Source organism: Malaclemys terrapin, chromosome 4, assembly GCF_027887155.1.
Source record: "Malaclemys terrapin pileata isolate rMalTer1 chromosome 4, rMalTer1.hap1, whole genome shotgun sequence".
In the NCBI taxonomy this organism is placed as follows: Eukaryota; Metazoa; Chordata; order Testudines; family Emydidae; genus Malaclemys; species Malaclemys terrapin.
Window position 1 is genome coordinate 19,344,201 of NC_071508.1, and position 18,294 is coordinate 19,362,494.

The following is an 18,294-nucleotide window of genomic DNA, read 5'->3' on the forward strand; positions in this document are numbered from 1 at the left end:
CTACTGCAGTTACTCCTGATTTGCACCGGTGTACGTGAACGAAGAATCAGGGCACTATAGTGTAATGTAGGGAACTTTTTCACAGCATGGGCTGCATATTAATAGATGGTCTTGTGGCCATCTTCCCTTCTATTTGTGATTGTTCAGGCCCACCTCTGACCCATGTTCGCCACTCCATGACATTCTTGTAGTAGTTACGGCAATTGCTTATGTGGAAAAGTAACAGTAGGAGTGTATTTAATGTATTTTTAGCTTATTTTAATGTGATTTAACAACTGGAAATAATGAAAAGCCCGTGCCATGTGACCAGCCCCGACCACCAGCCCCCCACTTTTTTTTCCAGAACCATTGTTGTAAACCACACCCATTTCTTCACCTAGGTTATTATAGCATTAGTCTATTAAAAGTGAAATAATTTTTAAAATCCAATTCACTTGTCCCCTCTTTATGGTCTGTTTGATTTGCATTTCTCCCAGCTTGGATAATGAAAATGAATTGAATCAGTTTCTCTTTTTCTGAGGGTCATTTTCCCATCCAGGCTTTTACTCTGTCTTTGGGTTTCAAACTCTGCAGTTAGTTTAAAGTTGTTTCATAGATTCTAGGGCTGGAAGGGACCTCGAGAGGTCATCGAGTCCAGTCCCCTGCCCGCATGGCAGGACCAAATACTGTCTAGACCATCCCTGATAGACAGTTATCTAACCTACTCTTAAATATCTCCAGAGATGGAGATTCCACAACCTCCCTAGGCAATTTATTCCAGTGTTTAACCACCCTGACAGTTAGGAACTTTTTCCTAATGTTCAACCTAAACCTCCCTTGCTGCAGTTTAAGCCCATTGCTTCTTGTTCTATCCTTAGAGGCTAAGATGATCAAGTTTTCTCCCTCCTCCTTATGACACCCTTTTAGATACCTGAAAACTGCTATCATGTCCCCTCTCAGTCTTCTCTTTTCCAGACTAAACAAATCCAATTCTTTCAGCCTTCCTTCATAGGTCATGTTCTCTAGACCTTTAATCATTCTTGTTGCTCTTCTCTGGACCCTCTCCAGTTTCTCCACATCTTTCTTGAAATGCGGTGCCCAGAACTGGACACAATATTCCAGTTGAGGCCTAACCAGAGCAGAGTAGAGCGGAAGAATGACTTCTCGTGTCTTGCTCACAGTACACCTGTTAATGCATCCCACATTTGCTTTTTTTGCAACAGCATCACACTGTTGACTCATATTTAGCTTGTGGTCCACTATAACCCCTAGATCCCTTTCTGCCGTACTCCTTCCTAGACAATCTCTTCCCATTCTGTATGTGTGAAACTGATTGTTCCTTCCTAAGTGGAGCTCTTTGCATTTGTCTTTATTAAACTTCATCCTGTGTACCTCAGACCATTTCTCCAATTTGTCCAGATCATTTTGAATTATGACCGTATCCACCAAAGCAGTAGCAATCCCTCCCAGTTTGGTATCATCCGCAAACTTAATAAGCGTACTTTCTATGCCAATATCTAAGTCGTTAATGAAGATATTGAACAGAGCCAGTCCCAAAACAGATCCCTGCGGACCCCCACTCGTTATGCCTTTCCAGCAGGATTGGGAACCATTAATAACAACTCTCTGAGTACGGTTATCCAGACAGTTATGCACCCACCTTATAATAGCCCCATCTAAGTTGTATTTGCCTAGTTTATTGATAAGAATATCATATTTCGTTGTCCTGTTATTTTGAAATGGCAGAGCTATTTCTGAGAGCCAAAGTTTTCAACTCTGCATGCCTACAGTTAAGTTCCCAAATAAAGATTTAGGAACCTAAATTGAAGTAGCTGGATTTGCAGATGCACCGAGTAGCTGCAGCTCTCACCAGGTCTGAGCCCAGCAATGAGCTCAGCGTGGCCACAAAGGTTCACCTATGCAAAATTCAGTGCAGGATTAGCGCTATGGATCTGGATCGGAGCTGAGATTCTCAGTATCTCTGGAAATCAGGCCACTCTTATAGGAGGGATAGGATTTTTGGCCAGCGCCTAGCACAGTGGAGTCGTGGTCCCTGACTAGGGCTTCTAGGAACTAATGCAATACAACTATTACTAGTAGTAGTACTTTTCAAAAGCGCATAAACCCTTAAGGAACACAGAGCAGGTTTATTTTAAAGAAACCTAAAGGAGTTAGGTACTGAGATCCCATTGCAATTAAATGGGAGTTGGGTGATTAACTCTCTCAGACTCCTTTGAAAATTCCAATCACAAGTCAGACTGCACGTCAGTAACGTTCGTTTATCAGTTTGTCACCCTTAGAACCCTGAATGTAGATTTAGGTGCCTAACTTTAGGCACGGACGTCTGACATTTTTAAATTTGGGTAGTATGTTTTTAATAAAAGCTTTTTTTCCCCAATACAAAATTAACATCTTATGCCAAATTGCTCTTATCTTTTGAATAGGATATTTTTCATGACCTTAAGAAAACAAATACATATATGTAATGAAAACAAGCATATCCTGGCTTTTCTGTTTTGATTTAAAAAATCCCCTGCAAATTCCTCTGTACGTTCCTAATTTAAACACACAATATTGTTCCTGGCCGCTGGAAAGTGAAACAGACTAAAAATGAAAGGGAAACTGATTAGTCTATTTTTAATGTTTAGAAAAATGCAGGAAAAAATTAAACAAATGGGACAAATGGAAAAAAGTAAATATTGGGGGTGATTCTCCTCTCAGACCAGTTTGACACTCGGTAATTCCACTGAATTCAGTGGGGTTACTCCTGATGTACACTGATTTGAGAGAAGAATCAAGCCCACATAATGGTGTTTAATCTCAATTTACACCAATGCAGATGAGACGAGAAGCAAGCCCACTCTGATGTGCTTTTGGTTTTAAATCTGCTTTTTAATAATATAAAGCTTTAGTAACACAGGTAAGGAACTTAAAAAAAAAAAAAAAAAAAAAGACACCTGGTGCTATGCAACAGTAAATAATAAAATCACAATAGAAGTACCAGATCTGATTGCTTTGCAATTTGTGTTATCATTTACAGCTGTGCAAAGTGAGTTTAAAATGCTGCCTTTCTGACTGGAGATTTTTTTTTAAAAAAATGTGTCCTTTCAGGTACTCTCTTTAGATCCAGGAATGTGATTATGGTGTGTGAGTGTGTGTGATGATTTTTTACTCACTTCTATAGTCTATCAATTAATTCATCAAATGGAGACTGCTCAGTAATGCATCACGCAGTGTTTTTCTATATATGTTTTTAATTCTAGTGATGTCCTGTGGAAAATGCAGGATCGTGGAGGAATTTATAGGGTGCTCGTTAAGAGACCTGTAGATTATATGTGACAATGTCAACTACTTAACATAATGTTACAAAATTCTCTGTATTGGCAACACCCACGTGGAAGATTGAAAATAAAAAAGCCATATCTTGCTGTCTGGTTTTAAGCAGAACTCCCTGCTAGAAGCAATGCTTAAGAGCCAAAGCATTGTATAGCCCAAAATATATTTTTCACTATTATTTTTGCCATCTGATTTTCCTCTTTCCTGAGCTAAAACCAAAAAGACACTGCATTGATAGGCTGTAGGTGTAAGATTTATAAGGAAAAATAGAAGGGCTTACAAAACCTGATTATAACAAAAATGAGCTCTTTGGAGAACCTGGCTCCATAAAGCAACTTTTACAAATATGGATTTAAAACATTTACTTCAAGAGTTTCCAGTCCTTACATTGCAGCCCCGGGCTATTGCAAAACCAGGAAGTAAAGCTGCCTAGAAACAAAAATGAAAGTGACCCACTTTTCCATAGTCCCAGCTGAGTGAAAGGCAGAAAGTAACTGAGCAGCGTACATTATTAAAGGTATTTTTTAAAAAACCTCCTTTGTTTTAATAATTTCTAGGTACTCCTACTAATGCAGGTAAGGAACTGTTTGTTAGGCAATATTTTTAAGCTGATTGTGTCCCTGACTATGTAGCAGAGGTGAACTTATAATGGGATTCTTTCATAAATAGCTTCAGATGACACACAGTGACTCACCATGCCAAAGCACTCTGGTTCATGTGCCTCATCAGTCACCATGACTGTGGGAGGAGTTTCTATCAGAGAGTATGATTTATTAATTATTTGTATTGCAGCATCCAGAGGCCCTAACTGAGCTCAGGGCCCCATTGTGCTGAGCACTGTGTGCTGCCATGGTAGAAGACAGTCGCTGCTCTACAGAGTTTACCATCTAAATAGGCAAGATTGACAAAGGAAGGATTAGTATCCTCATTTTACAGATGCGGAACAGAGGCTCAGAGAGATTGGCTCAGGGTCGCACAGGAAGGAATTTCTACTGCACAGCCAACAGGGGGAAGCACAGCATTTTGTTTTTCAGTGGGTCCTACAAAATAGTAGCTATGTTTTGAAAATGACGATTTAAAAAAAAAATATATATATATTCAAGGGGAAATTCTATTCTTGGATAAACTGGTGCCAGTCCGGAGTCATTCTGATGGAGCTACTTTGGTGTGAATGAGCAGAACTTGGCTTTAAGAATCTAGCAGATTCCCCCCCACCCCCGTTGGTTTATTAAAGTAGGTGAAGTTTTGAGTCACTCTTTAAAGCTGGCATAATGGAACGGAAACTGGAGGTGATACATTTTATGTGAGTGTTCCATACTTTGATCCAACTTTAGTATCAAACACAGTAGCTAATGAGTGGATGTGGGCACAGACACAGAGCAATCCTGATCATTGTCCTATTCCATTTATCCCCAACAGAAGAGGGGGAAAAGGCTGGTGGTCCAAGATAGGCGAAAGTGAGAGTTAGACCTGGGAGGCTGAGGAGCCTTCAGGGGCCCTGTTTAAATGGACAGTTTTAAGGAGGCCTTCCACCACTGCACTAACAGTGTAACTCAACTGGTTCTAATGCCAGTGGAAGCGTTAGACCGAATGCTGGCAGTTTTATATGACTGTATTGTCTAGATCTACTCTGAGCAGACAGGGCATGGTCGTAAAAATGATTTAGCCCTGTGTATACGAGCACCCCACACTGTTGATCCCGCTGGTGGAATGGCACTGACACTCGTGCAACAGTGGGAGATTGCTCTAAAATTGTTGGGTAGATGCAACATAGGAGGGTTTGTGGGGTATGCTGCTGTCAAGATGACAGGGCTGTCCCCTTCTTGGTCTCTCTGAGTGCATACCTTCGGGTATCAGGCCTAGTGCCATTACCTCTCCTGGGGTGGAACATCACAGTTCTCCCACTCTTTGACTGGGCCTTGGGCTACAGCACCCAGTGTATCGACCGGGCTTACCCAGCAGGTCCAACTGCGTTTGGCGCCTGTGGTTCTTCCCTTCGAGAGCCTGTGACCAGTGGTGACCAACGTATTGTTGAAATTCAACAGTAGGAACACAGCATTTAGAGAAACAGGATTTTAAAACAACACACCGTCTACACGCACGTCTATCTCACTTAAAGCCCTGCCATCCTGTGATGCTGACCTAAGCAAGCCTAGCTTCTTCGGACACCCAACAGGTGTCTGAGTCAGAACAGCTTCCCAACAACTGCCTCTCCCGGGAAAAAGAGTTCTTTCTTATCCAGCGACAGTCCCATCTTCTGGTTATCACCCCTGGCTCCACGCGGCAAAACAAGTTTTGCAACGTGGCTAGAAGCAGGAGATAGAATCTTCATAGCTAATATCTTGGGTATCGTCTCTTAACAACACCAAAGTGTTTACCAGGAGTGGAGGTGGCTTCCCTTGAATCGTTGTTTTCCTTTCTACACTAAACTTCCCAATAACCTGGCCAACTCCCAGTATTCCTAAACTTTTATGGAGCAGTCCCTCTTCCATTGCAACTGACAAAGCTATTGTTTATTTATTACTACTAGTATTGTATTTTTATATAGCGCTAATGGGGATTTCTGTGTGTGTGTTTATAGACCTAGGTTAGCTAGCTGGCTATCATTTATGAAAGATTTTCCAAACTGACTAGTGATTTGGGGTGCCCAGCCTGAGACATTAAAGGAGCCTAGTTTTCAGAGGGGTGGGTGCTCTGCAGTTTCTAAAAACTAGTTGGTTTTAAAAATCTTAGTCAGTGGATATACTGTGTCGATATAGAGCGGATCATTCATCCATCATTAAAACGCAGCCACCTCTGGGTTGGAATGTGGCAGCTGCTCTAGGTCTGCAACATGAAACAAAAATGAAGAATGTACCGTATTCAGTTGAGATGACGGAGAGAATTTAGGGAGGCAGAATTGTTGCGATCCTGTTGAGCATGGCTTGGAAGACTACAACTCTACTCTCCCCTTCTTGGTAATTAAGGCAGATATTTGCAAAGCTGCATAGGGGATTTTGCACTGTTGAGGGGCTATTGATACATTATGATTGCTATCGATTGATAGCTATTAATATTACACCCCCAAAAAGCTACATAGACAACTTGGCAACAACTGTAGGCCACGCAGGGCTCAAATTTTGTTAAGCCAAAACACACATCCTTGAAATTCACACATCAAGCCATAACATCATATTAGAAGGCAAAAGTATCAATAAAGTAGAACAGTGTTTACCTGGTCAGCACCATACTAGCCAGCAGAGATCTCAAAAAGAAGTGACGCCAAGGCTAGGAAAGACAGCCACAGTATTCACTAAACTCTAAAATGCATGAAAACCACAGATCTATAGCACCAAGAGATAAAACTGAGAATTTTTGGTGTAGATGTAACTTCAGTGCCAACACATGGCTGTGACCACTTGAGAGCTATTAAAATGTTAGATAGAAAGTTAGACGTGTGTGAAAATAAGTGCCCGTGAAAGATTCTGAGCATTGGATGGAGATACTTTGCCACCACCGAAGAGATCTGAGAAATCACCAACCGGCAGCTCATCTCCATCACAATTAGAAGGATACAGTTGGGGCATATACTCCTGAGGCCAACACACAAACTCCCACATGAAGCTGTCAAGTGGAAACCAACTGGTGTGAAGAAACAAGGGTGCCCAAGAGAAACCTTATGAAGTACCCTTAGCAGGGAGGGCAGAACAGTCGATCTCAGCACAGAGAGCAGGTGGAAGCAGCAGCTAGTGATCGAGAGGGATGGAAGAGACTGGTTTCTGCCCTGTGCACCGACACTAGAGTGAGGATGTAATAATACAGGACATGAACATAAGTATAGTGTTTGTCATCTTCAAAGTCTTATGGAACAATAGTTAATTAATCCTCACAACTGCATTGTGAAATAGAGTCTGATTATACCCATTTTACAGGTGGATAACCTGGGGCACACAGATGAAGTGACCTGTTCAAAGTCACATAATAAATCAGTAGCAGAGTGTGAATTACAGCTCCTGACTCCCAGTCTGGTGCTCAGCCCACACCTCTCTCCAGTAGGAGGCTTTGACTCTCTGTTCAGCGAGACCCTCTGGGAACACAGTCTCCATCCTCTTTCTTCATGTGATCACATGGGTGAAAATACTGTCTGCTGCCTTTTGAAATGGGTGCTCAAGCGTTTCAGAAACAATTTGGGCAGGGCGCTCCTGGCTGAACTGGTCATCCAGTGGATGGTTCATTCTCAAGGCCAATAAACCAGATTAATAACAACACTTGGTTCTGCTTTGGTGCCTTTTATTGGAGAAGTTTCCAAACACTAATGAAACCAAACAGCCCTGAGAATTAGCCATGTATATTCCAGTGGATATACTGTGTAGATATACAGTGGATCATTCATCCATCATTAAAACGCAGCCACTTCTGGGTTGGAATTAGGTGAGCAATGATGTTCCCATGTTATAGATGGACAAACTGAGGCACACAGAGGTGATGAGACGAGCCCCCAGGGGTAGAACCCAGGAGTCCTAACTCAGAGTCCTGTCGTCCTCCTTTTTCTCTTGTTTTTTACTGGCATGCCCCTACTTTTAATAACCACAAAGGAGTTCAGACCCCACCTTGGCTCATGCTGGAGACCATATTCACATAGATCAACTACGAGACGTAGCATTAGAAAAGCCTTATGGTGATCTGTCTCAATTAACTATAGAAACTTAGAGCAGCCTGGGGAGTACGGGGGAGTAGGAACTGGAGGACGGAGCCAGCCTGATGGTGAGGGGTGGTTTGTGGGGAGTGGAAGCCTGAAAACTTGGGGATTGTGTGTGTGTGGGATTCTGGTGAAATTTACCTATTGTATCCCTGCCTCCCATTACCCCCCTGGAGCCACCTATCCCACCCTCCGCCATGCTGAGCCCCTTTCCCCCATTGTCCATCCCACTATAAGCCTCTTGCCCCCAATGAGCCCATCCCCCTGATTCTGTTCACCCTCCACAGAGACTTTGTCTCTCCCCTCCACTGAGCCCCTTGGACACCTGAGCCACTCTCCTTACCCACCTCCCTGCTGACAGGGCCCAGAAGCAGACACCGGCTGCTGGGGCATTCTTCAGCCCCAGGTGCTGTACACTGTCTAGGCACCCCCAGGGGGAGAACTGAGAACGGAGAGGAGAGTGACTCGCTGCTCCTCAGTGCTAGTGCTGCAGTGGTGGGGAGTGGAACAGGGCAACCCTGGACAGCAGCTGTGCAGTGCCTGCAGCCCTGCTGGATGTATGTCAGAGCCTTCAGCCGGAGCTGGGACAGAGACACAGTTAGTTGTAGTGATATTATATGTACTGAGTGAGGTCCGGGTCCCACTGTGCTTGGTGGTACATGTACGCGTGCCATGGTGAGAGACCGTGCCAATCGAAAATACACGCAAGCCTGTAAGTAATAACAAAAAAATAAAATGAGACCCCATCTGGATGCAGACCCCATCTGGATTTCACCAGTGCAGCTGGCCCCATAGTTTGAGAGAGCCTGCAATTGTCTAACCGCTAGATAGCGATGCTCTTGGGGACTGAAAAGTGAGACTGCAATTCGGGAATCCCGCTCAGTAGATCAGCTCCCATCCTGGCTGTGGCTCCTGGGGAAACAAATATGCAAGGCCTAAATTGTCAGAAGTGACTAGTGATTTTGGAGGCCCAACTTGAGAGACCTTTAAAAGGGCCTGATTTTCAGCAAGTGCCGAACGCCCAACCCCGCTGGAAAATCCGCTATCTCAGGGTGGACACCCAGAATCACTGTTAGAACATTTAGGCCAAAGCTCTTTCCAAAATGCTCAGGAACATTTCTTTTTGTTGGGTGAAATCCCAACACTTGTGCTATGCAAGAGGCCAGACTAGATGACTACCAACCTGCAATGGAGGAGGTCCTGGCTCTACTGATGTCAATGGCAAAATTCCAATTGAGTTCACTGGGGCCAGGATTTCACCCTATGAATCTATTAATGTAATTATTCGACCACTACAGTTATTGCTGAGGCTTTCAAAAGCCTAAGAAGGACCAAACCTCATATTGATTTAGATCAGGGGTTGGCCACCTTTCAGAAGTGGTGTGCCGAGACTTCATTTATTCACTCTAATTTCAGGTTTCATGTGCCAGTAATACATTTTAACATTTTTAGAAGGTCTCTTTCTCTAAGTGTATACTATATAACTAAACTATTGTTGTATGTAAAGTAAATAAGGTTTTTAAAATGTTTAAGAAGCTTCATTTAAAATTAAATTAAAATGCAGAGCCCCCCGGACCGGTGGCCAGGACCCAGGCAGTGTGAGTTCCACTGAAAATCAGCTTGCATGCCATAGGTTGCCTACCCCTGATTTAGATGGAGAGGTAGTAAGAATCATAGAATATCAGGGCTGGAAGGGACCTTAGGAGGTCATCTAGTCCAACCCCCTGCTTAAAGCAGGACCAATCCCCAGACAAATTTTTGCCCCCGATCCCTAAATGGCCCCCTCAAGGATTGAACTCACAACCCTGGGTTTAGCAGGCCACTGCTCAAACCACTGAGCTATCCGTTCCCCAGATTAGCCTGAAGAAGAAACATGTTGGTCCTAGATAAGGATTCTTGAGTTTGAGACTCATTCCATGCTGGTTGTTGTCTTACATTTTCAAAGCTGGATTAACTGAAGGCACTTAAGCCATCCGGGCTCTCTTGATGGATGATGTGACACATCTGGATCTGTTTCTCTGACTGTTTTGGAAGTGCTTTTCAGAGCCTGTGTACTTTACTCCAAAGAGCTGATCTATTAGTTTTTCAGTTGTGTGAAACTGGTGACATTTTTTTGGCTCTGGATTTTGATAGTCATTCTCCCTGGGTCTGCAGTAGCTCAGAAAAACCCTTCCCATATGTGACGGTTCAGGATATAACTCTCATAACCAACCTTGCAGATAGATTTTATAAGGCCGTGCTTCTGAAGAAGTAGCCCATGGGTCACCAGTGACCTGGCCCACCCTTTGTGGGGCTCCGCAGAACGAGTGGTCTTGAGAACCAAGCAGTGGTCGATTGGTGGTGGTCCATGAGAAAGTTTTTCTCCTGTGAAGTGGTTTGCAGAATAAAAAGCTCAAACCCCTCAGTAAAGACGGTGGTTATTTTGATGGTGAGTCCGCTTGTCAATTGCAGCGGGGTGCTGGAATCTGTTGTTGTTGTTGTTTGTATCCAAGTGAAGGCAGCATTTATTGAGATTATACTTCCTGTGGTGAGCCTGTCTAGCTAGGTTCTTATGTGCCCCCCCCCCCATCCCTGTACTATCTGAGAACCTTAGAAACGTTAATGATTGTATGCTCACAACACCTCTGTGCGGTAGGGAAGTGTTACTGCTAACAAGGACAGTTAAGGATGGGAGCCGGTTCCCTAGGGCGGTTGTGGAATTCCTGTCATTGGAGGTTTTTAAGAACAAACACTTGTCCGGGATGGCATAAGTATACTTAATCCTACCTTAGTGTGTGGGGGATGGACTAGATGACCTCTTGAAGTCCCTTCCAGCCCCACATTTCTACGATTCGCATCTCCATTTAACAGATGGGCAAACCGAGGCACGGAACAACTAAATGACTTGCCCACAGTCACCCAGGAAATCAGTGGCAGGGGGTGGTATCCTCATTGTACAACTGGGATATAGAGAGATTGGATTGTGAGGCTACCCAGCTCTTTGAGGCAAGGATCCTCTTTTCATTATATGTGCGTATAGAGCCGAGCACAATGGGGTCCTGATCCCTGGTACTAGAACAAGGACAGATGAGCCAGAGGTTGTGTGGGAAATCTCTGACAGAGCCATGATTCGAACTTCTCTCTCTCTTGAGCACCAGTCCAACGCCGTAACCACAAGCCCATCCTTTCTCTGGAAGACGAGCAAAAGGTCTCTCTTCCCTCACCGGGGACTTGATTATTCTGGAGCAAGTACAGAATAATTAATTACATTTGTCCTTAATTCTAATGCAGTTTAAAAGGCCAGGTGCCACATCAGCTGTGCACAGTATTCCTCTCCTAAAGCAAGATCCGCTATAGTTCAGAGACTAAACTCCTCGTCCATGCTAAAACTTAGCCCGTTTGGCTGTTGCCTATTGCACCAGCACCGAGATCCGATTGGCTCTTACACGTCCCATGCGGAGGAGGCTTGCCCGAGTGGTTAGAACAATTAAATGTCCAAGCTGGGAGAAAAAAACTCTTGTGATGAGACGCCTCCTCCGCGGCGTGCGGACGTGATGGGCAAAGGCGCAGCCAGCCAGTTATCAGAGGCAATGCAACACTGTTGTGCTTACGGCACACAACAGTCGTTAACGGGCGCAGCAGAAAGATGTAGCTTGACACAATAATAATTTGCTTTTCTCCAGAGCTGCTCAGCTGACAAATGCAAGGTGCAAACATTAATTCAGCCTCTCATCCCTCTAGTGAGGCGGATAAATATTATTACTCTCTCTATTTGATGGTGGGCAAACTGAGGCACAGGGAAGGGAAGGGACACGCCTGGGGTCATTATTATGGTTTTTTGGTCACACTGGCAGCAGGCCCTAACAGAGCTCAGGGCCCAGTTGTGCTAGGAGCTTTGCAAACACATAGTTAGAGATAGTCCCGGCTCCCAAGAGCTTACAATGTAAATAGACAAGGCTGACAAAGGAAGCATTGTTATCCCCATTTTACGAATAGGGAAATGGAGGCACGTAGCTGAGGGCCCCTTTACGCTAGGTGCTGTACATAGACACAGTGAGAGACAGTCCCTACTCCGGAGAGCTTACTGTCTACATAGACGAGACTGACAAATGGTGGGAGGGGGAAATGACTTGCTCAAGGTCACTCAGCAGGCCAGTGGCAGAGCCACAATCACACCTAGCTCTTATCTTGCACTTTCCATCAGTAGATCTCAAAGTGCTTTACAAAGGCGGTCACTATCGTTATCCCCATTGTATAGAAGGGGAAACGGAGGCATCAGGCAGTCGAGTGACTTGCCCAAGGCCATCCAGTAGCTGAGTCAGGAATAGAACCCAAGTGTCCTGAGTTCTAGCCCAGTGCCCTTCCTACTTGAGTATCCTTCTGCTAGAATAAAGATATCAGAATCTGTCCCTCAGTGACTTGCCCAATGTCACTCAGAATTGTGTGTATGAGTGGGGAGGGGTTTGAAGCCAAATTTCTTGACTCCCGATCCACTGCCTTAACCACACATCAGTGACAGAGCTAGGAAAAGAACCCAGGTCTCTGGACTCATTTTTCACTGCGCTACCCATTAGACAGACTTGTTCCCCTAAGGGATAATTCCTGAATATTCACGATGGAAGACGTGGTATTTGTGGGTTTCTTTCAGAAAAGCCTGCCATTGACTTTGATGAAGCTGCTCTGGATTTACCCTGGTGCAACTGCTTAGACTTTGGTTCAGCGGGCCTGATTCTGCTCTCACTCACACTGGTTTTACAGCAGGACAATTTCGCTGGTTTTAACAGATGTGCTGCGTATTTACAGCAGGGGATGTGAGAGGGGATGGTCATGAGGTAATGTCTTGGGAATTACATAAAATGACGGGATGGATCTAAAGGGAAGCTCTTGAAGAGTGACACGTAATGCAGCGTAACTATCCAGCTTCTGCGCACGCCAACCTGTGCTAAATGCAGCTACGGAAATGCTTAGAGTTTTGCTATCAGGAGGAATTCATTATTGATAAAAATGAAGGAAACCGCCAACAAAAGTGGATGCTATGTTTGAAAGCGAACAGCTGGAACCCTTGCCTCCTGTGTGCTGTCATGCCACCTGCTGCTGGGAAAGTGTGGGGTGGAGGATGCAGATGCCCAGACTGAATGCGTTCAGCGAAGAGCTAACACGTGTGCTTGTGAGTTGGAGAGATGTCATGCCCAAGGGGTGGGAACACTGCATGGAACCCACCACCGTGTTCTTTCAGGAATGGCAAAATCCTTAGAATTCCATTTCTGCTTGGTTTGGAGATGCCATCTGGAAGGATGCCGAGCCAGTGAAGCAATAAGAGGAGAGTCAAGCTGACTATGGCAGACAGAGAGCCACGCTAACGTAGGCTTCAGTCCTGGTAGGGCTTCCAAACTCAGCAGGGTTTGGCTAGGTCCCTTCTTGGATATTCCCTCTGAGTCAGTGCCTCGCGAGGGAGCTAGGAGTTGTTACGCTGCTGTTTGGCTGTAGCTGTTAAAACGCAGAATTGGCTGGGAAACAAAAATTCCGAAACATTTTCACCAAATTCCCTTTGTTTTTCATCCAAATTTGGGTGAAATTTTCCGTCCAGCTCTAGCCAGTACAGAGCCCTTGGCACTTTCTGCAGGAGTTAGGCGTGATAACCTGGTTAAATCTCCCCTGCAGTTTCTGGATACAGTATTCTCCTTTGCTCTCTCTCCCCACTAAGCTGTTGTAGCTTTGTGCTGTTAGAGAGCTGCTGTGTTTCACTCCAGAGGACGTTGCGTTTAGATAGTGAGGTGATCTATATATACAATGGCCAAAACCGTTGAATGTGGGCGCCTTAAGTTCTGCATCTAAATCTGTTATTCGGTGCTTAAATAGGTGCCTAACTTTAGGCCCCCGAGTTTGACAATTTTGGATTTTGAAAAAAGAAGAACAGGAGTACTTGTGGCACCTTAGAGACTAACAAATTTATTAGAGCATAAGTTTTCGTGGACTACAGCCCACTTCTTCGGATGCATATAGAATGGAACATATATTGAGGAGATATATATACACACATACAGAGAGCATAAACAGGTGGGAGTTGTCTTACCAACTCTGAGAGGCCAATTAATTAAGAGAAAAAAAAAACTTTTGAAGTGATAATCAAGCTAGCCCAGTACAGACAGTTAAGAAGTGTGAGAATACTTACAAGGGGAGATAGATTCAATGTTTGTAATGGCTCAGCCATTCCCAGTCCTTATTCAAACCGGAGTTGATTGTGTCTAGTTTGCATATCAATTCTAGCTCAGCAGTCTCTCGTTGGAGTCTGTTTTTGAAGTTTTTCTGTTGTAATATAGCCACCCGCAGGTCTGTCACTGAATGACCAGACAGGTTAAAGTGTTCTCCCACTGGTTTTTGAGTATTTTGATTCCTGATGTCAGATTTGTGTCCATTAATTCTTTTGCGTAGAGACTGTCCGGTTTGGCCAATGTACATGGCAGAGGGGCATTGCTGGCACATGATGGCATAGATCACATTGGTAGATGTGCAGGTGAACGAGCCCCTGATGGTATGGCTGATGTGATTAGGTCCTATGATGATGTCACTTGAATAGATATGTGGACAGAGTTGGCATCGGGGTTTGTTACAAGGATAGGTTCCTGGGTTAGTGGTTTTGTTCAGTGATGTGTGGTTGCTGGTGAGTATTTGCTTTAGGTTGGGGGGTTGTCTGTAAGCGAGGACAGGTCTGTCTCCCAAGATCTGTGAGAGTAAAGGATCATCTTTCAGGATAGGTTGTAGATCTCTGATGATGCGCTGGAGAGGTTTTAGTTGGGGGCTGAAGGTGACAGCTAGTGGTGTTCTGTTATTTTCTTTGTTGGGCCTGTCTTGTAGGAGGTGACTTCTGGGTACTCGTCTGGCTCTGTCAATCTGTTTTTTCACTTCAGCAGGTGGGTATTGTAGTTTTAAGAATGCTTGATAGAGATCTTGTAGGTGCTTGTCTCTATCCGAGGGATTGGAGCAAATGCGGTTATATCTTAGAGCTTGGCTGTAGACAATGGATCGTGTGGTGTGTCCTGGATGGAAGCTGGAGGCATGTAGGTAAGTGTAGCGGTCAGTAGGTTTCTGGTATAGGGTGGTATTTATGTGACCATCGCTTATTAGCACAGTAGTGTCCAGGAAATGGACCGCTTGTGTGGATTGATCTAGGCTGAGGTTGATGGTGGGATGGAAATTATTGAAATCATGGTGAAATTCCTCAAGGGCTTCTTTTCCATGGGTCCAGATGATGAAGATGTCATCAATGTAGCGCAAGTAGAGTAGGGGTGTGAGGGGACGAGAGCTAAGGAAGCGTTGTTCTAAGTCAGCCATAAAAATGTTGGCATATTGTGGGGCCATGCGGGTACCCATAGCAGTGCCGCTGACTTGAAGGTATATATTGTCCCCAAATGTGAAATAGTTGTGGGTGAGGACAAAATCACAAAGTTCAGCCACCAGGTTAGCTGTGACATTATCACGGATACTGTTCCTGATAGCTTGTAGTCCATCTTTGTGTGGAATATTGGTGTAGAGGGCTTCTACGTCCATAGTGGCCAGGATGGTGTTTTCTGGAAGATCACCGATGGATTGTAGTTTCCTCAGGAAGTCAGTGGTGTCTCGAAGATAGCTGGGAGTGCTGGTAGCGTAGGGTCTGAGGAGAGAGTCCACAGAACCAGACAAGCCTGATGTTAGGGTGCCAATGCCTGAGATGATGGGGCGTCCAGGATATCCAGGTTTATGGATCTTGGGTAGCAAATAGAATACCCCTGGTCGGGGTTCTAGGCATGTGTCTGTACAGATTTGTTCCTGTGCTTTGTCAGGGAGTTTTTTTAGCAGATGGTGTAGTTTCTTTAGGTAATCCTCAGTGGGATCAGAGGATAATGGCCTGTAGAATGTGGTGTTAGAGAGCTGTCAGGCAGCCTCCTGGTCATATTCCAATTTATTCATGATGACGACAGCACCTCCTTTGTCAGCCTTTTTGATTATGATGTCAGGGTTGTTTCTGAGGCTGTAGATGGCGTTGTGTTCTGCATGGCTGAGGTTATGTGGCAAGTGATGTTGCTTTTCCACAATTTCAGCCTTTGCACGTCGACGGAAGCAATCTATGTAGAAATCCAGTCTGTTGTTTCAACCGTCCGGAGGAGTCCACGCAGAATCCTTTTTTTTGTAGTGCTGGTAGGGAGGATTCTGTGGGTTAGTATGCTGTTCAGAGGTATGTTGGAAATATTCTTTGAGTCGGAAACGTCGAAAGTAGGATTCTAGGTCACCGCAGAACTGTATCATATTCATGGGTCTGGAATGGGTCCGAAGAAGTGGGCTGTAGTCCACGAAAGCTTATGCTCTAATAAATTTGTTAGTCTCTAAGGTGCCACAAGTACTCCTGTTCTTCTTTTTGCGGATACAGACTAACACGGCTGCTACTCTGAAACCTTGGATTTTGAAGAATCTTGGTTTTAAATTCTTTGAGGAGCAAGGTGCTGTTATTATGTATATTACAGTAACACCTGCTCCTCAGACCTTAGTGGTTCAGAGCCAAATTAGCAGCCAAAATTGCCCAGAAGAGCCACAGTCGTCTGAATTCATTGTTTACTGATTATATATATTCATTCATTGTTTACTATTTATCTGTCTATCTATCTATCTGTCTTATTGTCATAGCACAATGACTGACCAAATATTCTACATCAAGCCAAGCAAGCATCCCATTCAGGTGCACCTGTGGAGCATGCTGCAGCTGGAGAAGACGAGCTTAAAAGGGTGAAGCAGGCCACAGATTATTAGGGGGAAATTTGCCCAAGAAGAGAGGCTGGTAGGGAACCTTCTAGTCAGATCAAGGCAGTGACTAGCCTCTTCTCCACTGCTCCGTTTTAGGGCAGACTGACTCTGCAGCCCTGAGAGGGGATCTGGATGTCGGCTGTCTGTTAGTCTGAGGAGCAGCACCGGGGACTGGACGTAATTAGACTCAGAAAGGATCCCAGGAGTGAGCTCAACTCCTGCAGGGAACAGTGAGCTTGTCCAGGAATGGAGGCAATGGAGGGGACCCGGGGCAAGAGACTTAGAGAGGACGGCCGAGCCCAGAAGGACTGTACTGAGCCAGAGAGATGAAATGATTCTCCACAGGTTGTACAAGGAGTATTCAGTAGAGATGGGAATTGGACGCAGGTTTCCTGAGTGCTAGGCCACTGACTTAACCCCAAGGCCGGCCTTCCTTAAAGGAATGCAATAACAATAACAATAATAATTAATGCTACCTAGTTTTCATGCACTTATTTTCATCCCTAGATCTCCCAAAGCTTTACAAGGGAGGTCAGTAGTAGCATTATCCCCATTGTGTCTGTTAATAATAAGTTGCACTTACAATCGTGATTAATAATCCTTCATGGTATAGTGGCTTTTAGCCATAAATCACAAAGGTGGGGCAGCAACATTGTCTCCACTTTAGAGGCATGGGGAAACTGAGGCACGGGGAGCAATTTTCCAGGTCAGTGTCATGATTAGAACCCAGCTTTCCTGATTTCCCAGGGTAGCAATCGTTCCACAAGGTCACTGACTAACTGAGAAATGACATTCATTACCTCCTCTGCTGTTGCAGTTCAGGTATGTGCTTTCTCAGCTATAATAAATAATTAGCTCCTCGGGTGGTAATGTTCTCCAGGCCAGATGCTCAGCTGGTGTCAGTCAGCATAGCTACAAAGCAGATGTGAACTAATGAATCACTTTATCCGGGACTTGCTTAAGGCCTTTGATGTGTTTTCAGACTGTCCATCCCTGGAAGAGAAAACATGATTGAAATGTACGTGCTGGTTTGCCATCCCAGTGTTCATGGAAAAGCTTGGCTGACCAATATTGGTCACACAGGATGTGTTCAACGTTTGTTAATGTTTATGTGGAGGGTCCACCCAACCACAGTGAATCTGGTGTTTATGATGGAGACACATATAATGTTGTTCTTTGTCTACATAGAACAACCTTATTATGTACCTTGAATTAGTCCGGATCTCAGCCATGCTACCATGTACAAGGCACGCTTGCTGTAACAGTGTCATTGATTGAACCAGCTGCTGCCAGGTTGATTCAGAAAGCTAGCACCGGTGGAAAAACATAGTCACTTGTCAATATCATTTTGGAGGCTGGACAAGTGCCACCCTGTGAAAACCCCAGAGGCACAGTCAGAACTATTACAGGTTCCTGAATCAACCTCTCCTATGCCGCTTCCGGGAAATGACCACCTCGTCCAGGCTTCATGGACACTACAACTTCAATCCAGCAAAACGCATCAGCACGTACTTAACTGTTAAATGCCTGCATGATGTGGCCCTGAT